Source organism: Ischnura elegans, chromosome 13 (genome assembly GCF_921293095.1).
Source record: "Ischnura elegans chromosome 13, ioIscEleg1.1, whole genome shotgun sequence".
NCBI lineage: Eukaryota > Metazoa > Arthropoda > Insecta > Odonata > Coenagrionidae > Ischnura > Ischnura elegans.
Genome location: NC_060258.1, coordinates 17966738 through 17990896, shown reverse-complemented (window position 1 = coordinate 17990896; position 24159 = coordinate 17966738). Strand labels below are relative to the sequence as shown.

Below are 24159 nucleotides of genomic sequence, written 5' to 3'. Positions count from 1 at the left end.
AGAACGAGTTTGTGATTTTAATCAAAATTATATGAACAATAATTGCTATAAATTTCATTACATCTCGGTACATACTATTATTAACCATCCAACCTTAATAAAAATATATTTCTTGAAAAATCGAAACATTAAAAGGTAACCCTCTAATTATTTTAAAATTTTATTCTTTATTCTTCTATTAATACCATTCTCTTCAGCTTCTAGTGATATTTGTTTAAAGTATACAGAATGTTACTCTCGTGCAATGTGAAGTTATGGCCATAGACATCACAGCGCTTTGGCGAAAACCTGCCATGCAAATATCTCTTGGAACATCGTTATCTCACACTAATTTTGTTTGGTGTTCCTTTTATGTTTTCAGAATGTTTGCGCGTACCATATTGTTTGCGGTTCTCTCCCAAATCCAGAGAGCAATAATGACCAATTGGTGAGTGTGCACTTCTCCTCGATACATTGTACAGCAATATGTGTCATGAACACTAAATGAACTCATGTGGCTTTGTTTGAGCATGAATCATGCGATGCTAAACCAGAAGTCTGAATACCTATCAGGAAGTAGAGCGTTCCATTATTTTGAATTTAAACATTTGGACTTTATACTTTTCATGAAAAAAAATTTTGTTCTTGAAGCATTTTAAAGCTTTGTTCATCATGAATTACAATTTTTTTCATTAATCTTCTCGATTTTATGAAACTGCTGAGACGTTCCACACATTGTGAGGTATTAAATTGAAGCCATCAACGTTTGCTTTGAAAGTATAACAACCCAGCTAGCACATTATAAGTCGTTGAGATAAGGTGAAAGGATTAAATAAGGAAGGTGCTTATCAAGTAAGCTTTTTATGGGTTTCTCACGACCAGGCCGACACAAAACCAGAGTAATGACAAAATGTATGCCAAACTTTCAGCACTTCCGTAGATGTTGTTTCCATTCCATCGATTTAGAGCATTAGTTAAGGGTTTTATGTATAAGAATATGTTTTGCATTCTTGGAGCTTCTTAATTATGAGTAGAAATGACATCATACGGCTATAATTTGAAAATTATTCACATTTATGAACTGATGGCAAAATGACGGTGGCAAGAAAAATACATAATTTCATAAGAATAGCAACGTATAATAATATAAATATGCCGGAGGGAATTTCTAATATATATATTGTATTCATCTCGTTATCAGGTCATAAATTAAAATTCATAAATGTTACACTGTGTGGACCTTAAATAATTTCAGTTTTTCATGCACATACCAGCAGTTTTTCTACCTAATTGGATTTTAAACTGGTAACCACGACCTTGGCACTCATCAGTAGCCCTAGTGAATTAGTTAGTGTACAGAGCTGCGGTTACTCAGGTTATAAGTTCGGATCTCTTGAATGTTTTTTTTTCTTTCCGCCGGAAGGATTAGGTACTTGTATTATGCTTTGTGTCTTCACCAGCCGGTCGCTTGCAGTTGTATACTTTTTCTATTTACAGGAAAATGTGTCATTCGTTGTTAAACTCTCATAAAGACTCGCCAAATTTCACCGGTAGGCTTTAAATTCATGTCGGGATGAGCCGCGTAGCATTTTTAGTACGCTGTTCAGCCACCTTTGGCGCTCCAACAGAAGAGCCTTACATTGCCTGAGGATATTTGACGGCATTTCTTACCTATTCTTCACTTGAATCTTACCCTTACCTTATACAAGTCACTTAGCTTACGATAAACTGCTTATTAATTTTTTCCGTAAGAAAACCATAAGAAACGGATAATTCTTTGACTTGGTGCTATCTGGGTACTGACAATGAAGTGGATCACTTGCATCACAATAGTAATTCTTATTCCCAGGAAGGGATAAGTGCAGTGACTAACAATGAACTCAGTGAATGGCATTTGCTGCGGTTGATTAGCTTTGGGCCTGCGTCTTTGAAGTGGGAATATGGCTATAATTTTTCATGAAAAACTTGGAGTTTGCAAGTTTCTGTTTTAATTAAAATTAAGCTTTTATTTTTCCTGTCCTCAATGTAACGACCTTTTGGGTGATGAGTCTTTTCAAATAAGACCATATTATGACTTTTTGGTCTCTGAAATTGAGTTTATTGGTTATTGTTTTCTATAGATCCATCGGAAAAATACTTTCTATAAAGAATTTACATATGTAATAAGAATGTTGTATATATTGACTATTAACTTAAAAAATTTTACATGATGAATGAATTGTTGACAAGTCATGAGGTTTGTCTTTTGGACTAGTGAGCATGTGGGCTGATAATCGTAAACGGATCATGATTAATCTCTTTCTTTCATTTGTTGCCTTTCTTCTATGTTATGATAATCATAGTAACATAATTTTCTAATTTCCATAGGGGATTAGAGGAAGACCTAAAACCCGTGGCTCACGTTCGCGAAATCGTTCAGAAGTTGTTGGTTTTCGTGAGGACAACGAGGTAAGAACATTATGTGCAAAACAAATGTAATTAATTGCCTCCACATTTCAATTAAATAAATTTCCTCATCTTGGGTGTTACCGGACTTAGTTTTTATCTATGATGCTGAAGGATTGGTGTTCATACAAACTGCGAATAATTCTTCGATCATTGCAGAGCACTCAGATTTCTTTCAGAATTCTAAGCATTGAATGCTATTCAACGTTATCAATTCCATCTCTATATCTACAAATGAAAGTCAGGTTGTTCTTCTCCATTCTTTTCCCTCTGAGCAGCCTAAGAGTCAAAATCCCTTCCCTTGTGCCCTGATCTATCTAAAATCCGAATTGGTCAACATCCAGGAATTTTTCAGCTCTTCGTTCTATTCTCTTGTAAATGATTCTTGCTAGAATATTCGAGGAGTGTGTCGTCGGGCTTATTCTCAAACTCTATTCGGGCCTAAAATATTTGCACTTTTCTGCTCTTCTTCTTGGGTATAGAAATGATGATGTTTTTCTCGAAGTCATTAGGGAAATCTCCTGTTGAGTACATATTGCACAGAGTTGATTTTTATACCCTTTCTCCTGCATTTTTGATTAGCTCTGCTGGAATGTTATCTATTCCTTCGCTGATCTCTTATTCCTGCGTCAAATTCCGATCTTAAGATCCCCGCTCCCATGTTATCCATTTTTACATCACTTTCTTCGTCGATAATTTTTGAGCAACAATGGCGTCCGTTGTATAATTCCTCCAGGTATTCGTTCGCTTTCTATTTGAAAACTTCCGCACATGTCCCTTATGGTGCTACATATTATGCTTCATTCCTTGAAATGGTTTCTCACTTTTTTGTAGGCCGCTTCCACTTTCCTTGTAGGAGGTTATTTTGCACGACCTCGCATATGTTTATCATCCGCGCTTCTCTGGCTTTCCTTGCTTTGCGGCGAATTACGTTTTTTATTCTCTTGCTTCAAGCCTGTCCTTTCTCAGTATTTGCATTATTATACTTTCTCCGTTCTTCAATGAGGTCTTCATCCGTGATTCATGGATTTTTATTAACACATTTTCTTCTCCCTTAAACTTCTGTAGTGGCCTCATGAATCCCACTTTAGACATCGTCCAGCTATTCTGCATTGGTTTCTCAGTCTGATGTAATCCTACCTTGCTCTCCACTTGTAATTGAAAGGCCTTTTGATTTTTGGCACTTTTTTTTCTCTTATTGCCATGCGTTCTTCGCTGACTTCTTAGTTTCTTGAATTTCACGTGGCACAACATCGTCATTAGATTATGATTGTTGTCGATATCTGACCCCGGGTAGCTTTTACAGTCCTTTTTCTGGTTCCTAAACCTCTGCTTCACTAAAATATAGTCTTGTTGAAAACTCCTTTTTTCTCCAGGCATTTTCCAAACCTGTCTTCTTCCCAGGCGATTCTAAGGTAGCGGGTTTGCAATCACTAATTAGTGTTCTGCGCAGATTTCTATAAGATTTTCCCCTCTTTCATTTTTTTTATTTCCTAATGCATATTTTTTTGTTATTCTTCCCTCCTGATCATCGCCGACGACAGTATTCTAATCACCTAAAACAATAAGGTTTTCTTCACCCCTTACCTGTTTGATTACGTCCCTGATAACGTCGCAGACGACTTCAAACTGATCATCCTCGTAGTCGGTCGTAGGCATGTAAAACTGTACCACTACGGTATCTTCCGGCTTATTCTCTAACTTTAACATTACTATCGTTTCATTGTACTGTAAGAAGCCTTTTACACGCATTCAGGCGCCCTTCCTGAGTATTATCTGAACCCGAGCATTACTGTTTAGAGATCCTGTGTGTATAATCCTATAGCTTCAACTCCATAAGTCTCCCTCCTCAGGCCACTTCATTTCGCTGATTTCTAACGTGTCCATATTCGATCATTTTGTCTCCACCGGTAAGTATTTCTAGCTTACCGCAGGTGTTTAGTGACCTTACGTCCCATGTACTTGTCCCAATAACTTTATCTCACTTAGCTGATGTACCCTCTCTGGTAGTCCCCGCCCGGAGATCCGAATGGGGGACTAATTTACTCACAGAATATTTTACCTGATAGAATTCCATTATGTCAGTTACTTTAAAGTTGGAGTAGCTGGAACTCCTTGGGATAGTAATGTGGTGTTATCCTCCTACCTTCCACATCGCAGTACTACAGCCGTTAAAGTAAATTTCACCACGCCCCTTAGTGAAATGACTGTCGCTGTACTGACCGCCGTGGTCTCCACCTTCACTCATATGAAGAAGTGCTGCTGCCCTATCCCCCCCCCCGGTCTATGTGATGCATAATTGTGGGCGGCCTCTTATTGCCAAGTCATGGCATCTTCACAGCTTTAATGTATCATTTAGATGGTCTATCTTACCCCCAGGGATAGGCCCATACCTCTCGGAATGCCGCCGCTTTTTGTACTCGACTGGACTGATTAGACAAGTTAACTCGCTTATATCGCAGCTAACCTCTATATGTAGAGGTTGACCCACCATCTGCAACCCGGTGGACGCACTCGGTAGCTTAAAAGCTCAGCCGGGAGTCTACGCCTATAGGAAATATAAATCCACAACAATAAAGTACGAAACAGTTTTGTTTGGAAATTTTCCAATAATTTGTACAGTGGCGGAAAAAAATTAACGTAAAGCTCGTTGGCGTCTGAGAGCGGCCAGTTCAGGAACTACTTGTCTTCCAAATTTTTCCCTCGTAATGGTCTCATACAACCGGGGGTTTTGAAAGCAATATATCACTTATACCGGGGAAATAATCATACCCGTCGCATCATGAGAACGCGCAAAAGATCCAGCTACGGATTTTTCGCCATATTCTCAGAGGTATGCTTCGCCCTCGACTTACCTACAACGGAATCTACTCTCGTCGGGGCATAGTGGACACAACCGACATATTGGACATTGAGACTGCCTTATAAATCAATCGTTTCGGTGGTGTAGTGGTTAAGTATCGTGATTCGAATCAGAGGTTCCACGGATCAAGTCTCAGTGACGGATGACTTGATGCTACACACACGCACTTTAAACATTTTTCTGATCTTAAAACTTCGCAATACCTATCACTAGGTCCATAGGTCGTTGCATGGCTATTGAATTCTTACGCCCTTATTTACTTGTTGAAATTCAACCACCATGTTGCATAGCCACTTGGGCAGTTGACTGTGGAGTGAATTTTGACTACTATTTCCGCGTCGTCCAACCTAGCTTCAAGGCCCCTAACATTAGCTGTATGTGCGATGCGTCACGGCCAACTACTCCTCCCTCATTTCATGGGAAAATTCCTCGGAAGTTCTGCAGAGCTGAGCGAAGGCAGAATAACAAGGCGCCCATACTCAGTAGTTCTCAATCGGGTAATTTTGGGCGTCTGCGTATGTATTTCTTCAGAAACATTGAGAAAATGATTAAGTTAACAGAGGTTAGACTTACCCTTAAAGTTTCCCACAAAATGAGCATTAAACATTTAAAATTATTTCATCATTATTATGGAACTTATGTCATTTCTAAGTAATGTAAATATTGGACTGTTCGCATTTTCCGCTATTTATTTAATCCCTACTTCGAACTTTATATTACTTTAAGCACTCAAAACAAGTTAAGGAATAGAATAAATCTCAAAATCAATTATTTGAGGTAATTTCTCGTCAGAAATGCGGTTGTATGACATTTATGTTAATTTACAAACTAACTTTTTAATATATAAAAATGATTTCTAATTACCTTTACCTATCAATGACGACTCTTCCTATTACATGAATTACCATTTATTGCGACAACTTCATTTCATGGCCGAATTTCCAGTATTCTCTACTAATCTAAGAGGAACGATAGTATGTTTTTTTACCATCCCGTATATTATAGTGTGGTCGAATTTTCCCAGTCTTCGCAAAAAATATATTTCCAGTAAACCACGTGATGCTTACAAAAAATTTACCTCATATAGAGCAGATATTTTCTTTTTACTTTCTTACGAAGGATTTACTCTCATGATTGTTGCATCACTGAAATGTGCATCAAACATGGACTTCTGAAGCAGTCTACGTAGCAAAAGAAAAATAAATTAGTTTAATTTTGGACACTAAATATTTTGCTGAAAACGATTCGGACACAAAAACGGAGTAGATAGGTAAATGACTGCAAGGTGCAGCATGAGTGTGCCAGAGATTAGGAAAATTATGCAGGAATTGATAAAGAAAGCTAGCATCAAAGATCGGATTTGAACAAAAGAAATATTCACTAGAATTAGAAGAAATAAATTCGAGAATCAATTGATTGATTATGCCTTAACGAGAAATTAACAAGGAAAAATATATCAGTGCATGATATGTATCAACTTGTAGCAAGGAAATAATAATAATAATTCGATTACCACGGAAACGAATTCTAGATAAAATTCTTTCCCATCTATTAACTCAAAAATAGAGTCGAATTCCATTAAGTTCCTTTCCACCCATTCAAATTTCCGTAACCTTTCCAGTTTCCTAAATAACTTTTCAATAAGTGAACCTTATAATACTTTTCTGATTTTCAATTTATGCCAGTTTATAAAATTGAAAAACATTTAACGCTTAGTTCAGATACATCTATTTTAATAAAGGCCTATTTTTTAATTGATGTTGTTAATGAAATATGCGTATGGATCAGAAATTCTCAAAACAGCTTATAAAGCGTACCTTCATTTTTTACGAATTTTAATTGCTTTTTTCTCGGAATTTTACGAGAAGTGCGTCGTCTCAATTCGGCATATTACATTTGTACCCATAAACTACCGAATTGCAAAATTTGAGCTCGATCGGCGACGCGAAGGTCGTGTATTCCCCTTGTTAGTCATGCATCCCAACCATTCCCTCACCAGCCCTCCCACTCCACCCTTAATAACCCTTATCCCTCCCCCCTGCCAGAATTTGGGTATTTATTGGATTGTCGATATAATAAACAGTGTACTTGAGAATGATACCTCAGCGTCGAAACGCGTCGTACCAATTAATAATTTTCCAGTGAAAAGTTACCAGGGTTGAGTATTTTCATTTCAACATGCACTTTTACAAAGTAAAAGCCGAATGGATTGTATTCTTCGTTAGGGATACTGCCGTCTCCGGTGGCCTTTCTATTTGGTAGGCATTAAATGACTCTACTTGCTTTATCTAGAGTGATGGCCGGAACGGTATTTGGGTTTATGTTCCATTTTTCAGGCTTTACGCTCACGATCGGAGTGTGTAGTGCCAGTTTATTGTTGTAAAAGGTTTTTCTTTAGATGTTATCCATTGTGTCAGATTTTTATTTCATGTAATATATTTCCCTCTCATTGGATTTAATAATTGGATCACTCTGTGGAGTTCGCCTTAGTGATTTATTTTTTTTCAAAATTTAGCCGTCTTTTTCTATTCAGTGAGATTAGTATGTCTTCCCACCTTTCCCTCCCGAGTGTCCCTATTTGTCTTTTAATTTCACTGTTTAGTGCTCGAAGTCTTTTTTTTAGGTATGACGTGCCGATATCTTTGTATAGTCTTTTTACGCTGTTACTTTCCTATATAAGGTATTTAGTATGATCGTTTAACTTCACTTCATGTGTCGTTTTTTGCACATTTTGGGGATGGCAATGCCCATTGCTTCTTTAATTGCCTCCTCCAACGTTTTGCCATTATGTCAAAGTCTTCTTCATTTTCGTGTCTTTCATTTCCATGCGACACGGCATTACGGAAGATCTCCCAGTCTGCCAGCCCGTAACACAGTATTTGTAGCAAGTATGGGAGTTGTGTCAACATGAATTAACCCGGATTAGTCATCACCACATCAAATTCAATGTTATTGATTTAGCTGGGATTCTTAGCCCTCTTGTTACAGCAAAGTCAATGATGCTTTTGCCATGCACCCTCATCGGTACGTCAGGTGCAATGGGTAACCTTCATGAAATTTGTTCATCATGCTAGTTAGTCTCATTGAATAGAAAATTTTCTCACGAGTCCAAATATATAAGCCAAAATTCTCCTAGTGCTCCACAAACGCCAATAATTTCTAGTTAAAAATGCTCAATTATCGCTTGAAGTCACGTGACCTGAAACGCCTTCTGACGTCATCGCACGGTACTAAACACGATATATATGGTTTTCACACGTTTGTCTATTGAATATCCTTGCTGCAATACACTTATTCCACTAACCAAATGATATAGGAGTCCAACGTAGATCACAATCTGCAACCAAATTATTTTCATTTAATCTTTCCAAATCTTCCCCAAACAATCCACTTTATTTGTTTCAACAAGGCCTTGGCAACCTAATATATTTACAGTCAGCATTTTGACATTAAAACAGCAATTATTTTCACCTAATTTGCATTTGAGCCGTCGTAGATCGATTTTCTATCCACTTCCGCAGTCTGTCATCAGTAGATACCGTGCCTTGACGTCACGCTCCGATGACGTCGTGTTTTCAAGCATCTGATGAAGGTTTATTTTTAAAGACTCATAACTCAGCTAAAAAGCATTATTCATCCGCGAAATTAATCTTCGGTGAGTACATTTGAGGCAGGGAGCTTTATATTCAAGTACTTTTAAAAAATTTGTGCATGTTCCCCATTATTCATAGTTTATTTTCCTGTGTCCATTTATATAACAGCTTCCCATTGTTACTGTCTTTGGGGAAGTGCCACATCGTATGTTTGCAGTTAAATTCTCCTCCGCAGATAACTGGCTGGTCGTCGTCTATTAAAAATTAAAGTCAGTTGTCTTGAATTTTCTCGTTGGAGGTAATTAGCATGAGTAAATGACTACTTCTTCAGTTTCCGTATCTATTTTAGTACCAACTGCTGTTGTGTGTTGTAATTGTGTGTTTTCAATTTTCTCGTACTCTAGTTCGTCTTTAATTAGGATCGCAGCACCAACAACGCCCTTGCCTCCTCTTGTTTTGATTATATCTAGCCGAAACACGTCATTACCACTTACCGCGCACTCTTTATCAGGTTGGCTGTGAGTCTCGAATACAAGTATAAGATGGTATTCATTTTTTGTAACATCTGCATTTGCCGCTGTATCATGGCACCAAATGTCTTCAACGTTTTGGACTAGTTTGGCATGATAGAACATGTATTTTTGTCATCCGTGGTGCGCTTGGTGCTACGTTTTCGTCAGTAGCAACCTTCGTTTGTGTGTTGATTCCATTGACGTCATCAGATGGGCTTCCACTCCACTTAGGATTTTGTTCAGCTATTGACTGCCTCGTCACTTGGCTGCCGTCTGCTGTCTACCTTGTCTTTGTGTCGTTATCATAAGCCCCTTGCGATGAGGGATTAGTGTCTAGGGAGATTTCAAATTCTGGATGTGCGTCTCTGTTACGCTTCGTTGATTTCAGTGTAGCTCTTTCTTTTCAGATATTGACGGCCGGTGGCGCAGCCGGGACGAAATTTTTTGACGCGTCTTTCTTATTTATTTCTTTTCTTAATTGCTTCTTTTCTTTATTTCTATTTATTTCTTGTAAAATAAACAGTTTCGTGTTCGAAAATCACTGACCTCTCCGCAGTTGTAGCATTTCTTTGAATATAGTCGGTGAAAATCTTTCCTCTTGTGGCCCCGCACAAATATAGCATCTCTGTGTCCTGGTACAATATCTGGCGCTATGTCCGAATGAATTTCATCTTCCGAATGAATGATCCGAACTGTTACTGTCTAAATGAATGATCTAAGGATGCTCTGCTACAGCCGACTTCTCCGTGTCTTGATGTAATATCGCCTATTTGAGTTCTTTAATACGGGAAGTCACGGAGCACCCTGTCTGCCCAACATAAGATATCCCGCATGAGCAAGGGATTCTATAAACGCCTTCCACGTTGAGGGGATGGAGTCGGTGCTTAGCAGAAGGAAACAAGTCGCTCATCTTCTTTAATGCTCTGTGCCGGTCACGATGCCTGCTTTCCTCAGCACGCGAAAAATTCTCTCCGACGTTCCCACGACGTATGGGATGGTGGCATAGGCCACTGGCTTGTTGTTATCCCTTCTCTCGGCGCAGTTCGGAATTCTTGCACGGCGATGATTGAAGGCTTCCGAATATCCATTGTGTCAGAAGGTTTCTTTCACGCAACCCTCTTCTTTCTCCCGAGCGCAATTGTCAGAAACCACTCTGACCGTATGAAGGAGTGTTTCCATGACCGATGCTTTCTGTTGCGGATGATGGTGGGAGTGCGCGTGGAGGTTACGGTCCGTGTGTGTTGCTTTTCTGCAGACAACGTGTCTCAGGGATCCGTTCATGCCTCTCCGCACCAGTACGTCTAATAAAGGCAGTTATTCATTCATCTCCATCTCCATGGTGAATTGGATGCATAGGTGGATGCTGCTGAGATGACCGGCAAATTCTTTTAGCGTCTCTTTTCCATGTAGCCATATGACGAATGTATTTACGAGTGAACGAATCCGAATCCGACCCAAAAAAAATCCTGGATCCGTCCATCCTTAGTTTTTATGTTTCTGAGGGTCCGGACCCCTCGGGCTTCCCCTCTTGCTACGCCACTGGTCAGTGGTTTATTCGAAGATTTTTCCTATTTCCATTTCCTAACCCTAGCGTAACGTCCTGAGCATGTAAAGGTGTCTTTAAAAAACAATTTTAAAACCTATATAAAAGATTTTAATTTCTTTAAAATATTAAAATGTGTGTGAAAATCTAAAAAGCATTCCTTTGATTGTATGTACCCAGAATAAACCTGAATAATTACTTCGTTTAATAGCAGGAATTTGAAAATGCATTTGGATCCGAAAATATCCGATCCAAAAGATCCGGCTCCGAAATTCAAGGATCCGATCCAAATCCGGATCCAAAAAGAAATATGTATGTAATAAATATCAGTGACTCTGCAGTGCATCCACGTATCCAAGAAGTACAAGGAATAAATAAATTTGCTTACACGGTCTGCTGGCAATAGACGAAGCACAAACGCTCAACCCCGCAGCTTGGAGAGTCGTAGGTAAGCGTTGATACGTCGGCCACAGCCAGCTGAGCAGATTCGCCTTGTTGACCACCTAGATGAGCGGATTTGATTCTGTGAGCGATTGTTTAGCGCTTGTGCAGTGGGGGTATCGTAGTGTTTCTTTAAACACATACGCATTCATTTCTTACATATTGCGCTCTATCTGATTCCTTAATTTTCAGCTCTACCACTATATAAATACTACAGTTAAGTGACAAAACATAAAAGATGCAGCTAGCAAAGTGCTTACAGCATTGATTTGATTTCTTTACATTTTACAGGAGTGACCATGAATATATTTTGCACCTGCAAAGGAAGGTGTCCAATCACACATGGAGATTCAATCATCTTGATGAATCAAGCAAAAGGTAGGATTTTCAACAGTAATTGATAAATTATTTAAGTAACTTTTAGCAATGAAAAAATTTAATGCGAACAGTAATCGTCATTTAGCTAACTCCCATGGAGGCTTCAATTCCTTGTGAAAGTAATTTTATGACATGTTGATTTCTGGGCAATTCCATTTGTGATGGGATTACCTTTGGAGTAGACTATGCAATAGAATATTTCGATAAAATTGTAGAACACTGAAAAATTTGCAAAACTTCTGACTGTACATGATCAAAAACATTTTTAAAGGTGATATCCATTTAAAGAAACAAAATTATTTAAAGAAACACCTTCTAATAATGCTAAAATTAACATGTGACGGAACTAATTCAGGTCAACTTCATACGCGGAATAATTTCAAACATCTTGAAAACTCTGTGAAACTGCGTATAGTTTGAAAACTTTTAATAAGGCTCTGAATAATATTTCAAACACTGATTTCGCAAAATTCGATCATTAAGCGGTTTATTTATCAAGATAAAACATTTCCAACCTAAATTTGAATTTGAGAGAAAAAGTTGACATATTCATACATATGCCCTTCTACGATCTAGTGGAGATGGAAACATTCATTCAAATAAATCATTCTTGCGTAATGATGTTATATTTTTATATAAATCATCATAAAAAGAGAATATAGAAATTGAATGCATTTTTGTTGTCCGTGGCTTTGAAAGGTGGTCCTTCCTTTTCCATTGCGATTCCAAGTAACTGGGTCATTCTCCCATAGTCGTACAAAATTATGTCCATGGACTGCCGTTAAAAAGAACGAAATTGTCAAATTAAAATATAACTGGTACATTATTTTATGTACCCTTTTACTCGTTTTAGTGACAAATTAGTAAAGAGAAAATTATATTTCCCAATATTAATGCCCACAGACTATTTATGATTCATCATGTCAGTGGACAGTCCCACAGATATTCGAAGAGGTTTTTATTGTATTGAAAACCTAAACTAAATAATTTATTATAAAATCTATGGTTAAAAAAATTAAAATAATATGAAATTCCAAAATAGTATTTATGGGCTGCTTTCATTTCATAATATTAAGCTAATATAAGATGGCAAATTGGTTAACCACTGACTGACTCATCAAAATTCACAGCCCAAACTGTGGTAGGTGTGGATATTTGGCTTATTGGACGCAAAAGTGAAAAAAAATTCATCGGGAGAAAAAATCTGAAAACTTGAAAAAGTCGATTAGTTTTCGAGATATATCGACTTGAATTAACATGGGAGCCTTATGGGACTAAAACATTTTCGCTTTTATTTTGTACTTTGAAAATCTTGAGGAACATGGTATTCAATGGACATAAACTAGATTTTTTGTTCGATTTTTTGGTAAGGTTGTCATGGCGACCAATTGATATTTTGTATTTTTTATTATTTTTTGAACGTTTTCTATGCTTTTCTTATGGAAAAAGTTTAGGATTTTTTTTGACCAACTTGCAATAATCGTACGACAAATTCCTTGACTTATTTGGTGGAGGATTTTTTGGTTGATTTTTTGGCTATCTTGAAATTTTCATATGTCGAAACAATTCCGAGGAATAAACGATTTCGATTTTACATTGTCGTGAAGGGCGAATTTTCAAACTCGGATTTCGGCGTTGAGACATGTGCCTTATGAAAATTTGGAATCTCCTAGAAAAACCGTAGAGGGTACTCCGTACCCTCACGTTTCAGCCTACTTTCCCCGTAACCCTCTTGGTTAATTAATAATTAAATTCCGAAAAATGTCCTGCACGCGAAAAATCATTGTCGCCATTTTTTTGTGGAGCATACAACCTTGAATATCTTAGCAACCATTTCAGCTAGATGAATGAAATTTTCAGGGTAATAGCATCATTAAAATAGTCAACTTTTGAAATGATGGCCATTCCGCTCGATCGATTCATGCGCGAGTTATATTGATACTAATCTCTTTAGTTACGCTTTAATCGCTAATAACTTTTTTGTTAATCAAGTTTTGAATATGAAAATCATACACAATACAACTTCTAATGTGTTTTATCCGATAAAAGTTAAATCAAGCCGATTCAATGATTAGAACCGATGTTATCATCGATGGAAGTGTGCATTCGATATATCCCTTTTTCTGAGTTATTTACATAGTTACGGGGATATAAATTTTAATAATTTGGTAAGAAAGAAAAGTTCTATGCAGAATTGTAAATAATTTTGATGGGTAACTATTCCTTATGAAAATAATTCGATATGAATTTATATCGATAGGTCTCATTTTCTCCTTTGCTATTGACCGTACCTGTCCGTAATTTTCACGGTAGTACCTGACTGGCAATATAAAAGTTTCTTTATAATTAGGGCTCCATGGCAACCATAGTTTTTATTTTATATCGACATTTATTTTCAATGTAAAGTAAATGGCGATACACTCATATCGCTTTTACGTACGATTTCATTCAGTATTTCGAAGTGGTTGCTAAGGCTGGAAGTGATTGTTGATGTCTGGTAAACCAACTCTACTACACGTAAGCGTAACCAATTCATTATTTTGGTTTAAACATTGACTTATTTTTTTACTTTCAATGACGTATGCATGCATTACACCATTTAAAAATGCTTAACTGTATTTATGTATTTTTTATATTTGATTGTTTTTAACAGTTTTAATTTCCCTTTGATAATATATCTCCTTTCCAAAATTACATACTACATTATGCATCATTGAAATACGAAAAATTCAATATTCAAGGAGCATCCTTACCCATTCTTTCATCAAATCACTTCAGCCGCGGTATTGATTGCCTAATGTGCGGAATAATTTCTATCATAGTAACCGGTAATACTGACCATTATATACCAGTGTTGCTTTTTTCCGTGGTTATTTAACCACACGAAATTACGGATAGTATCCTATTAAAGTATTTACTTACGTTTTCTAGCATACGTAGGGTCTATATGTTATGCCTTTCGCATACTTCTTTACCAACGCTGAAATTTGGGGTTACGGAGACTACACCCTCACGTAATTCATCTTTTAAGAATGTTTAACATTATATGGGATTCAAGTAGTCGGGAATCGATATCTAATAAAGCTCGCTTAAGGCGTCACGACAAATGAATGCCATAACCAAAAATTGAGTTAATTCGGCGAAGATAATTTGCTGTGAATATGTAATGATTATGAAAAAATCTTCCGCGACCTGTTATGAAAGCCGTGTTACGCTGGTTTGCGTTGGTGGCACCATCTATACAGTGATAATAAAAATATCTTTTAGATCATCTATTTTCATGTGTATTGTTAATAAAAAATACTTTCGTGTATGGTGATACTTTTGAGTGCCGATATTTCGCGTTCATATTGCCATCTCCCACCTCTCAAATAAGAGCAGGTTTTAGAATAGCTAATTTTATGGCTGTTTGTGAACATAATTTACTGGCCAGGCGATAGCTATCTTTCACATTATTCCGCGCTCATATATTTATGAATAGATGAACAGTTATGATGTGTATGAATTGTCGAATTTTTATAAATAAACCTCAAGGAATATGCGAATGCTGGAATTTTGAGGACAGAGCGTTTGAGCTTCTCTCGGTTGAAAGGTCATAACATTTAATAGATCCGCACTTTTTGGATTTCTGTCTTCGAGATTAACTTGATCGGCTGGGTATTGGTGCCTTGACTTGGTCTCAGTCAGATAGTAAAAAAAGCTGTTATATTCTTTTAAGTATGTTGTGTTCAAATCTTCATAGTCAGAAAGAGAAAAGCTACAATTCTAGGACAAGGGTCAAAATACGAAAAATCGGCGATATTTCACAAGTGCATCCGTCGTTAATTTTATATTTCTCTCCATTACGTAAATATTCTATTCAAAACGGTCTTCACGCTTAAATCATCGGGGTAACTAAGACGACGTTAAGTATTGTTGAGAGCGAAAGAGCGTATCATCCGTCTATTTCATCTATTAAAAGGATATTGTAAGTGTTTTCTTTCCCTTTTAAGCAACTTATGGACCCAATACTCGAACACGCGTGACACAAACATGTTCCCACCCCCCTCTCGAACCCGCTTGATGAAATCAAGCGACTATCGACTCGTTAAGCTAATATATAATGGCAAATCGATATGCCACTGACTGACTCATCAATATTCGCAGCCCAAACTGTGATAGGTGTGGGTATTTGGCTTATTGAACGCAAAAGTAAAAAAAAATTCATCGGGAGAAAAAATCTGAAAACTTGAAAAAGTCGATTGGTTTTCGAGATATATCGACTTGAATTAACATGGGAGCCTTATGGGACTAAAACTTTTTCGCTTTTATTTTGTACTTTTAAACGCCTGAGGAACATGACATTCAATGGACAAAAACTATATTTTTTGGTTGATTTTTTGGTATGGTTTTCATGGCGACCAATTGATATTTAGTATTTTTTATTATTTTTTGAACGTTTTCTATGCTTTTCTTATGGAAAAAGTTTAGGAATTTTTTTGACCAACTTGCAATAATCGTACGACAAATTCCTTGACTTATTTGGTGGAGGATTTTTTGGCTATCTTGAACTTTTCATATGTCGAAACATTTCCGAGGAATAAACGATTTCGATTTTACATTGTCGTGAAGGGCGAATTTTCAAACTCGGATTTCGGCGTTGAGACATGTGCCTTATGAAAATTTGGAATCTTCTAGAAAAACCGTAGAGGGTACTCCGTACCCTCACGTTTCAGCCTACTTTCCCCGTAACCCTCTTGGTTAATTAATAATTAAATTCCGAAAAATGTCCTGCACGCGAAAAATCATTGTCGCCATTTTTTGTGGAGCATACAACCTTGAATATCTTAGCAACCATTTCAGCTAGATGAATGAAATTTTCAGGGTAATAGCATCATTAAAATAGTCATCTTTTGCAATGATGACCATTCCGCTCGATTGATTCATGTGCGAGTTATATCGATACCAATCTCCTTGGATACGCTTCAATCGCTAATAACTTTTTTGTTAATCAAGTTTTGAACATGAAAGTCGTACACAATACAACTGATAATGTGTTTCATCCGACAAAAGTTATATCAAGCGGATCGATTGATTAGACTCGAAGTTATGATCGATACAAGGTTTTATTCGATTGAGCCATTTTTTGGGCTTATTTACATGGTTACGGAAATAAAAATTTTAACAATATGTAAGGAAAAGAATGAATTATGCACACACATAAATTATTTAGATGAATTATGTTTCCTAATGAAGATACATCGATTTGAATTTATATCTTTCTGTATTAGGCTCCCGTAAGAAATACACGCATCCCGTCTATCTACGTCACCAATATAAGAACATAGGCTAAATTTTGAAAGCGGGGATATTAGAGAAGGCAGGGATAAGGGAGTGACCATAGAAGGGATATCAATAGGATTGCGGATTTTACAGTACAGATGTCAGCAGTGTCTAATGTACGATTCGATTAGTATAGCAAATACGCAAATTGGCATAACTTGATAAGTGGGTACGTTGGACCAATGAAACTTGGTAAACAGGTACATCTTGGTATTCCTCACGATACTCTATGGTGGTATGTTTTGTATTCAGTCTCACGTTCGATATACACCGAATCTACTTTTTCTTAAAACACATCGAATTGCTATAACATGCAGGTTTTAACATCAAAGGACATAGTTAACTAGGGATTAAATAGGAGGTACCCATTAAGTGGATATTTAACCAATAGCATTGCGGATTTTTCAGTACAGATGTCAGTATGATCGAAAAATCGATTCAGTTATTAAAGCAAATACACATATTGGTATAACTTGAAAAGTATACCCGTTGGACCAATGAAATTTGGCAAATGTGCACATCTTGGTATTCCTCACAATGCCCAACAGAAATATGTTTTGTATGTAGTCTAACGTGCGATATATATCGAATATGCTTTTTCTTCAAATATATCGAACTGCTATAACAAATAGGATTTTACATTCAAAGGCATAGTTGACCAGGTATTATATAGTAGATACCCATAGACTGAAATTTAAACCAATAGCATTGCGGATTTTACAGTACAGATGTCAGTATGATCGTAAATTCGATCATTATAGCAAATACGTAAATTGGCATAACTTCAATACTATATCCGCTGGACCAATGAAATTTCGTGAATGGGTAAATCCTGCAATTCCTCACAATGCCCAATGGAAATATGTTTTGTATGTAGTCTCACGTTCGATATATATCGAATCTACTTTTTCTTAAAAGATATCGAATTGCTATAACACATAGGATTTTACACCCAAGGACATAGTTCACCAGGAATCATATAGAAAATACCCGTAGACTGGAATTTAAACCAATAGTATTGCGGATTTTAAAGTACAGATGTCAGTATAATCGAAAGATCGATACAATAATTATAGCAAATACGCAAATTGACATAACTTGATAGCTATATAAGTTGGACCAAAGAAATTTTGGGAATGGGTATATCATGATATTTCTCACAATACCCAATAGAAATATGTTTTGTATATGGTCTCACATACGATATATATCGAATCTTAATTTTCCAAATTATATCGATTTGCCTTAACATTTAGGATTTCACATCCACAGGCATTGTTGACCAGGAATTATAGAGTAGATGACTATTAACTGGAATTATAATATACAGCATTGCGGTTTTTACAGTGCAGATGGCAGTTTAATCGAAAGATCGAATCGATTATTGAAGCAAATATGTATATTGGCATAACTTGAATAGTATATGCGCTGGACCAATGAAATTTGGTGAATGGGTACACATTGTTATTCCTCACAATGCCCAATGGGAACATTTTTTTATGTAGTCTCTCATTCGATATATATCGAATCTGCTTTTTCTTAAAATATATGGAATTGTTATAACACATCGGAATTTACATCAATGGGCAAAGTTGACCAGGAATTATATGGTAAATGGCCATGGACCGGAATTAAAATCAAAAGCATTGCTTATTTTACATTACAGATGCAGTATAATCGAATGATCGAATCGTTTATTATAGAAAATACGCAAAATGGCATAACTTGATTCGTATATCCTTTGGACCAATGAAATTTGGTGAATGTGTACATCCTGGTATTATTCACAAACCCCAATGGAAATATTATTTAGCATGTAGTAGTCTCATTAGATATATATCGATTCAGCGTTATCTTAAAATATATCGAATTGCTATAACATGAAGGATTTAACATCCGCGGGCGTATTTGACCATGAAATATAGGGTAGATGACCTAACGGGAAGATAAATCAAAAGGATTGCGAATTTATATTTTCACATGTGATTATACTTGACAATTTTTTATGATTATGGTAGCAAATATGCTAATTTGCGTATCTTTATTACTAATGATGTTAGACGGAAGAAATTTTATGAATATGTTTATTAAGGTATTATTCATGCAGCACCAATTAAAAGTATATGCTTTTAAAGCTCCCTTTCGACACATATCGTATCTACGTTTTTGTAAAATATATCGACCTGCTATTACTTACAGAATTTAACATCTACGGGGACAGTTGAACATTCTGTGGTTCTTTCTCCAATTCAAGTTTCTTAACCGCATTCTTATATTTATTGTAATCAATTCGCTTTGTTGTTATAAACCTTCCTTAGATATAAAAAATGATAGCATTGGGAGACATACATCGTCAGTGAAATTCGAACATTACTTCATTATTCGAGGCATGTTTATTCGGATAATCATTTCATTAGTCTCTGTTCGTTTATTTTCTAAAAATTATGTTTTTAATTTCATTAAGTTTGCTGTATTCTAACATAATAAATCAAAAATAGGTGAGTAAATCAAGAGGTGATACAATCCTACGGTAAGGGCTAAAATACGATAAATCGGCTACATTTCACATGTTCATCTATCATACACTATATATTTTTCTTTATTGCGTATATCATTCACATCAAAACGGTTTCCCGAAGCATTGACACCGTGGTTACTAAGAAGGTCTTAAGTATTGTTGTCTGTGAATGAGCGTATTGCCCGCCTATTTCAATCATTTAAACGATATTTTGAGTGTTTCTTTCGTTTTTTAAACCACTTATGGGCACATGACTCGGAAACACGTGACACAACTATGTTCCCTCCCCCCTAATTACCCGCTTGATGAATTCAAGCGCCCAATCGACTCGTTTATTATAAAATAAAAAGCATTTGCCCTGTTCAAAAAAGCAATGTCCGTGAAGACGCAGGAAAAAGGGGGAATTATCCATAGGGAATGGTGGCAGCCCTGACACAACCAATTATGTAGAGAAGGAGATAGTTAGCTATATTGGGTTATTTGAGTTTATGCTTTGCTTGGTGAATGTTCTAAAGATGGAAGGAAAATTTTTGTTCAATTATTTTAAAGAGCCAAGACCACCAGGCATGTCCGTGGACAGTTAAAAATGATGAATCCAGAAAAAGGTAGGATTTTCAACAGTAACTGATAAATTATTTAAGTAACTTTTAGCAATGAAAAAATTCAATGCGAACAGTAATCGTCATTTAGCTAACTCCCATGGATTGAGTGTTTCACTAATTACAATTGAGATGTCTTTTACAGCCATAAGATTCAAGTTCACTGTGGTAAGGACAGTGTCCTAACTTATTGTTAGTCCCAACTATAACTTAATTTATTATCTTCAGCGCGTGGATCGATAGGCGTCGGTGCATTTGCTTTTTAATTCCCTTTATAATTGTATCATAAACACGTGTTACCATAGTTACCACACACTATACCACTGCGTTTTAAAATAATGTTTAATGTTTTGACGCTAGAAGACGGGTGTGTTTCCGTGCATGAATTAAGAAAAGACGTAGCAAAACTTCTTGTGTCTCAGTGAGGGAGATGACATAGTGGTAAAGCAGTGGATTTTCTGCTAAAGCTTTACGAATGTGGTGATTCGAACCTGTCCGAGGGAATATATTGTCAATGGCACAAAATGGCGATAAGATATTTTTTCTTTCCCAAAGGAATGCATAAACTCCACTGCTGTTGTTATAAAATTTGTATAGTGAAAATTAATTTTGTTTTCTATGTAAACCGTTACTTATTCGTCTCGAAATCTCATTTCACGGAGAGAAGGGAAAAAATTTGTTGCAGGTATTCTTATGCATCAAGCCCTCTTTCGTATCACCCGAAACCTCTGCAACAAGTACGACATTCTCCCGCCATGCTTGTCGCTATAAACGATGGGAATTATAGAAGTCACTCCTTTTGCCGTTTTTTTACTTGTTTATTGTGCAGCTCAACATCAATTCAGTTATTTTTGTTCGTATATCGACTTTTTCTTTGTGTTATCTTAAGTGAAGAAAGTTCACAAAAACTCATCTTACCTCAGTTATCTGTGCAATGAATCGAAACTGTCTTTATAGACCCCGAAATTCTATGAATATTGAGGCTCGTCGCGATATGGAGCATTTGGAATATACGACCGACAGCTGAGGTCATTGGCAACATGAGGGTAGGGTGGAGAAAAACACGGTATCGGCATTAGCCTGCTCTTAACGAAAGGCGCAGGGGACCACGGCTTAACCTCCCATCCGACGGACAGAGTGTTGCGCTTGAAATGTCCTCATTACCACATTCAAGTAGAGATCGGGTAGTCTCTGAAAATTCTTCACCACCACTAGCATTTAACCCGAGCGCAAAGGGTGGGAAGCCAACACTATAGCCACTACGTGAACACGATCCCCATTCGCCACAGTTATGTTTGTACTATCGTTTTCAGTGGTATGTGAACATCTGGAAGATTGCCACATAAGGGACATGCATCCATTACCCTCACGGCACCAGGAGCCGACGCGGACGGTCGTGGACGCGACTGAGCAATCATAGGTGGAGCCTCCACCAGGAACTCTAGTCTTAGAACTCCATGAGCATAGCCCAATCGGAAGTAAAATAGCAAATGGAATGTACTGATAAAACTCACGTCCATGCACACATTAAGCCTTCGATGTGTTTTCTTTCGGGCTACGTGGCAAGCTGTTTCCAGTCTTTGGATTCATATTTGAACACACCGTTTATGTCTCACCAATACGTTGCTCCGTAGTCGAGAGACTGTGCGTGGTGGTTGCGATAAATATTTGGGAGGTTGATTCCAAAGTAATAACACAATTTTCATTTTTAAAATCAAAATAATTCTATCAACAGAAATGTAAGCAAAGAATTTACTTTATCTTCATAAAGATGTTTACCAGCATTTCATGACCAACTCCCGTATGTAGTTGAGCGTTTAATTCACACGCACGTAAATTAGTGATTATATTAAGATGCTTAGGATCCTAACTAATGAAAAATTTCATTCACTCTATAATCTGATTCATTTCTTAACTGCACTTGACTCTCATTTATAGGCTAGAGCTAAACATTGGTCTCCCTTCAGCATCCTTGTTGAAGTGTGTGCCGAACAACGTTCACATTGAAGCTGGCAAGTCATGAATACAACGAAGGTGACTCACCAAGATTTGCATAGTGTGATCTTGGCAAAGGGCAAGAAATCATTCGTATTGGAGATTTTACAAAAAGAAATTGTTTTGGAAGGGGACAAGAAATTAAATACGTTGCTTATGGCCTTCATTCAAAAACTCTATTTTCATCAATATTTTTGGAATCTGGATGAGTGGTTTTAAAGAAATAGTAGATTTATGACAACTTTAGAATTCAGTGGGTATTCTTAGTTATTAGTTTGAATGTCATTATTGCGTGATTAAGTGAATCATTATAAACTGGAAATCCTAATAAAGTGCCAAGCATAATCCTTTTACAGGAATTTTTTTAACCTAATTACCCACTTCTCAGCAGTTTTGAGAGCTGTACCGATTGGAATTCGAGTAAATGATACGGTTTTCTCAGCTAAATGCCGAAAAAACAGCTAAACTGTACGAAAAATCCACAGAGAAAAAATCATTCGCCTTGACCGGGATTGATTTTTTCTCTGTGGATTTTTCGCACGATTGTGCATTGCGGGTGACTCCCGTATAAGTTATCACCGCGGCTAGTCCCGGTGTACTTAAAACTAGCTAAACTGTATGTAAACCTTTATACATAGTATCACATGCCACATAAAAATCACAAGGTTTAAATACATGAAGCGGAAAGTTTGAAAAACGCCATACTTTTTACGTCGGAAGCTCACCCCAAGGATAGAAGGTGCCGTGAAAAACACTCCAGAGAAGGGTCTAGGATTGCCAAAAACGATGGCATTTTCCACGCTTCTGATAAAATCACATCCTTTTATTTCTTGTTCTGCGGTGGTTCCCCATAAAGTAAAATTATACCACAGGAGGTGAAAAATCTTCTAATTAACAGTGAAAATATTTTTCAAATTGAGACATCTTCATTCTTTGACTCAGAATAGGATTTAAATTGGTACGCCTTTATTTTTGAGGAATTAGAAACAAAAATATTTGTTAATGGTATTGTTTTCTTTATTATTACTCTTCAATGACGAATAATTGCTTCATATAAAACGAGAAACGTCTAGTTGAATGTTCGGCTACAAAACTCAATAGCTCTACTCCAGTACGTGCACACACTATTCAGTTACTTCATTGATCCTCAGATTAAATAGGGTGTAATACTGGAACATCCCCCAATATTTTTTTTTTGCATGTGAAGCAATTTATTTAGAGACTCTGCCAGGATCATAGAAAGTTATTTATTTGAACGCGAGAAAAAAGATTTTTACAGAATTTATTGTTTGATAGCAATATTTTTTATAATTTCAAAAGTTAGTTAAAACCGTGCACACTATGAATTTCTTATATTCAGAACCACAATTTAAACGCAACGATCTATAGTCTTTTGATATTTAAAGCAGCAATTGAAATGTGACTGATGAATGGAAACCATGTCCAATGCCTCTTATCGTGCCTTCCTTGTGAAATGTTGTCGTGCCTTCTTCAGTATGAGATGGTGATCCTCACAATAAAATTGTTGTATGTGTTCGTTACTGTATAAGAACTTATGTGATACATAACTCACTGAATAGCAAGCAAGTAAATGTAACCAATTCACATTTTTAACACTATGCAGTCTGTCTCTCAGAATCAGGCCTTGTCCATGCAAAATGGACATTTTCTCTAAATTATTTGTCTACTCAGAATACCTATGTACGCTAGGAATAAGAAGATGAAGAAGAATTGCCTACTCTTGACTCCAAAAATTTCCGTCGACCCTCTCAGGCAGTCACCACATTGGCTTTTTGCAACTGCTAGGAGCTGCTGAATACATGCGGTCAAACAGGACTCCATTGCGGTTCAGGGAATGTGATATATACAGCAGAGAAGTGGTTCCCGTAAAGGTTACGGTAATTGCCTGGGCCGACAAAATCGCGCTCGTAACATATCCGGGCTATACCGCAAGGTGCTAATATTTCGTTC

General features: G+C 36.8%; 1 long non-coding RNA gene across 1 annotated transcript; it reads left to right on the top strand.

Annotated features, from left to right (window-relative positions):
• Nucleotides 1–388: 388 nt before the first annotated feature.
• On the top strand, nucleotides 389–11755 carry LOC124170293. Its single transcript, XR_006867420.1, has 3 exons — nucleotides 389–427; nucleotides 2347–2427; nucleotides 11668–11755. It is a non-coding gene; the product is annotated as an uncharacterized LOC124170293 (long non-coding RNA).
• Nucleotides 11756–24159: the final 12404 nt, after the last annotated feature.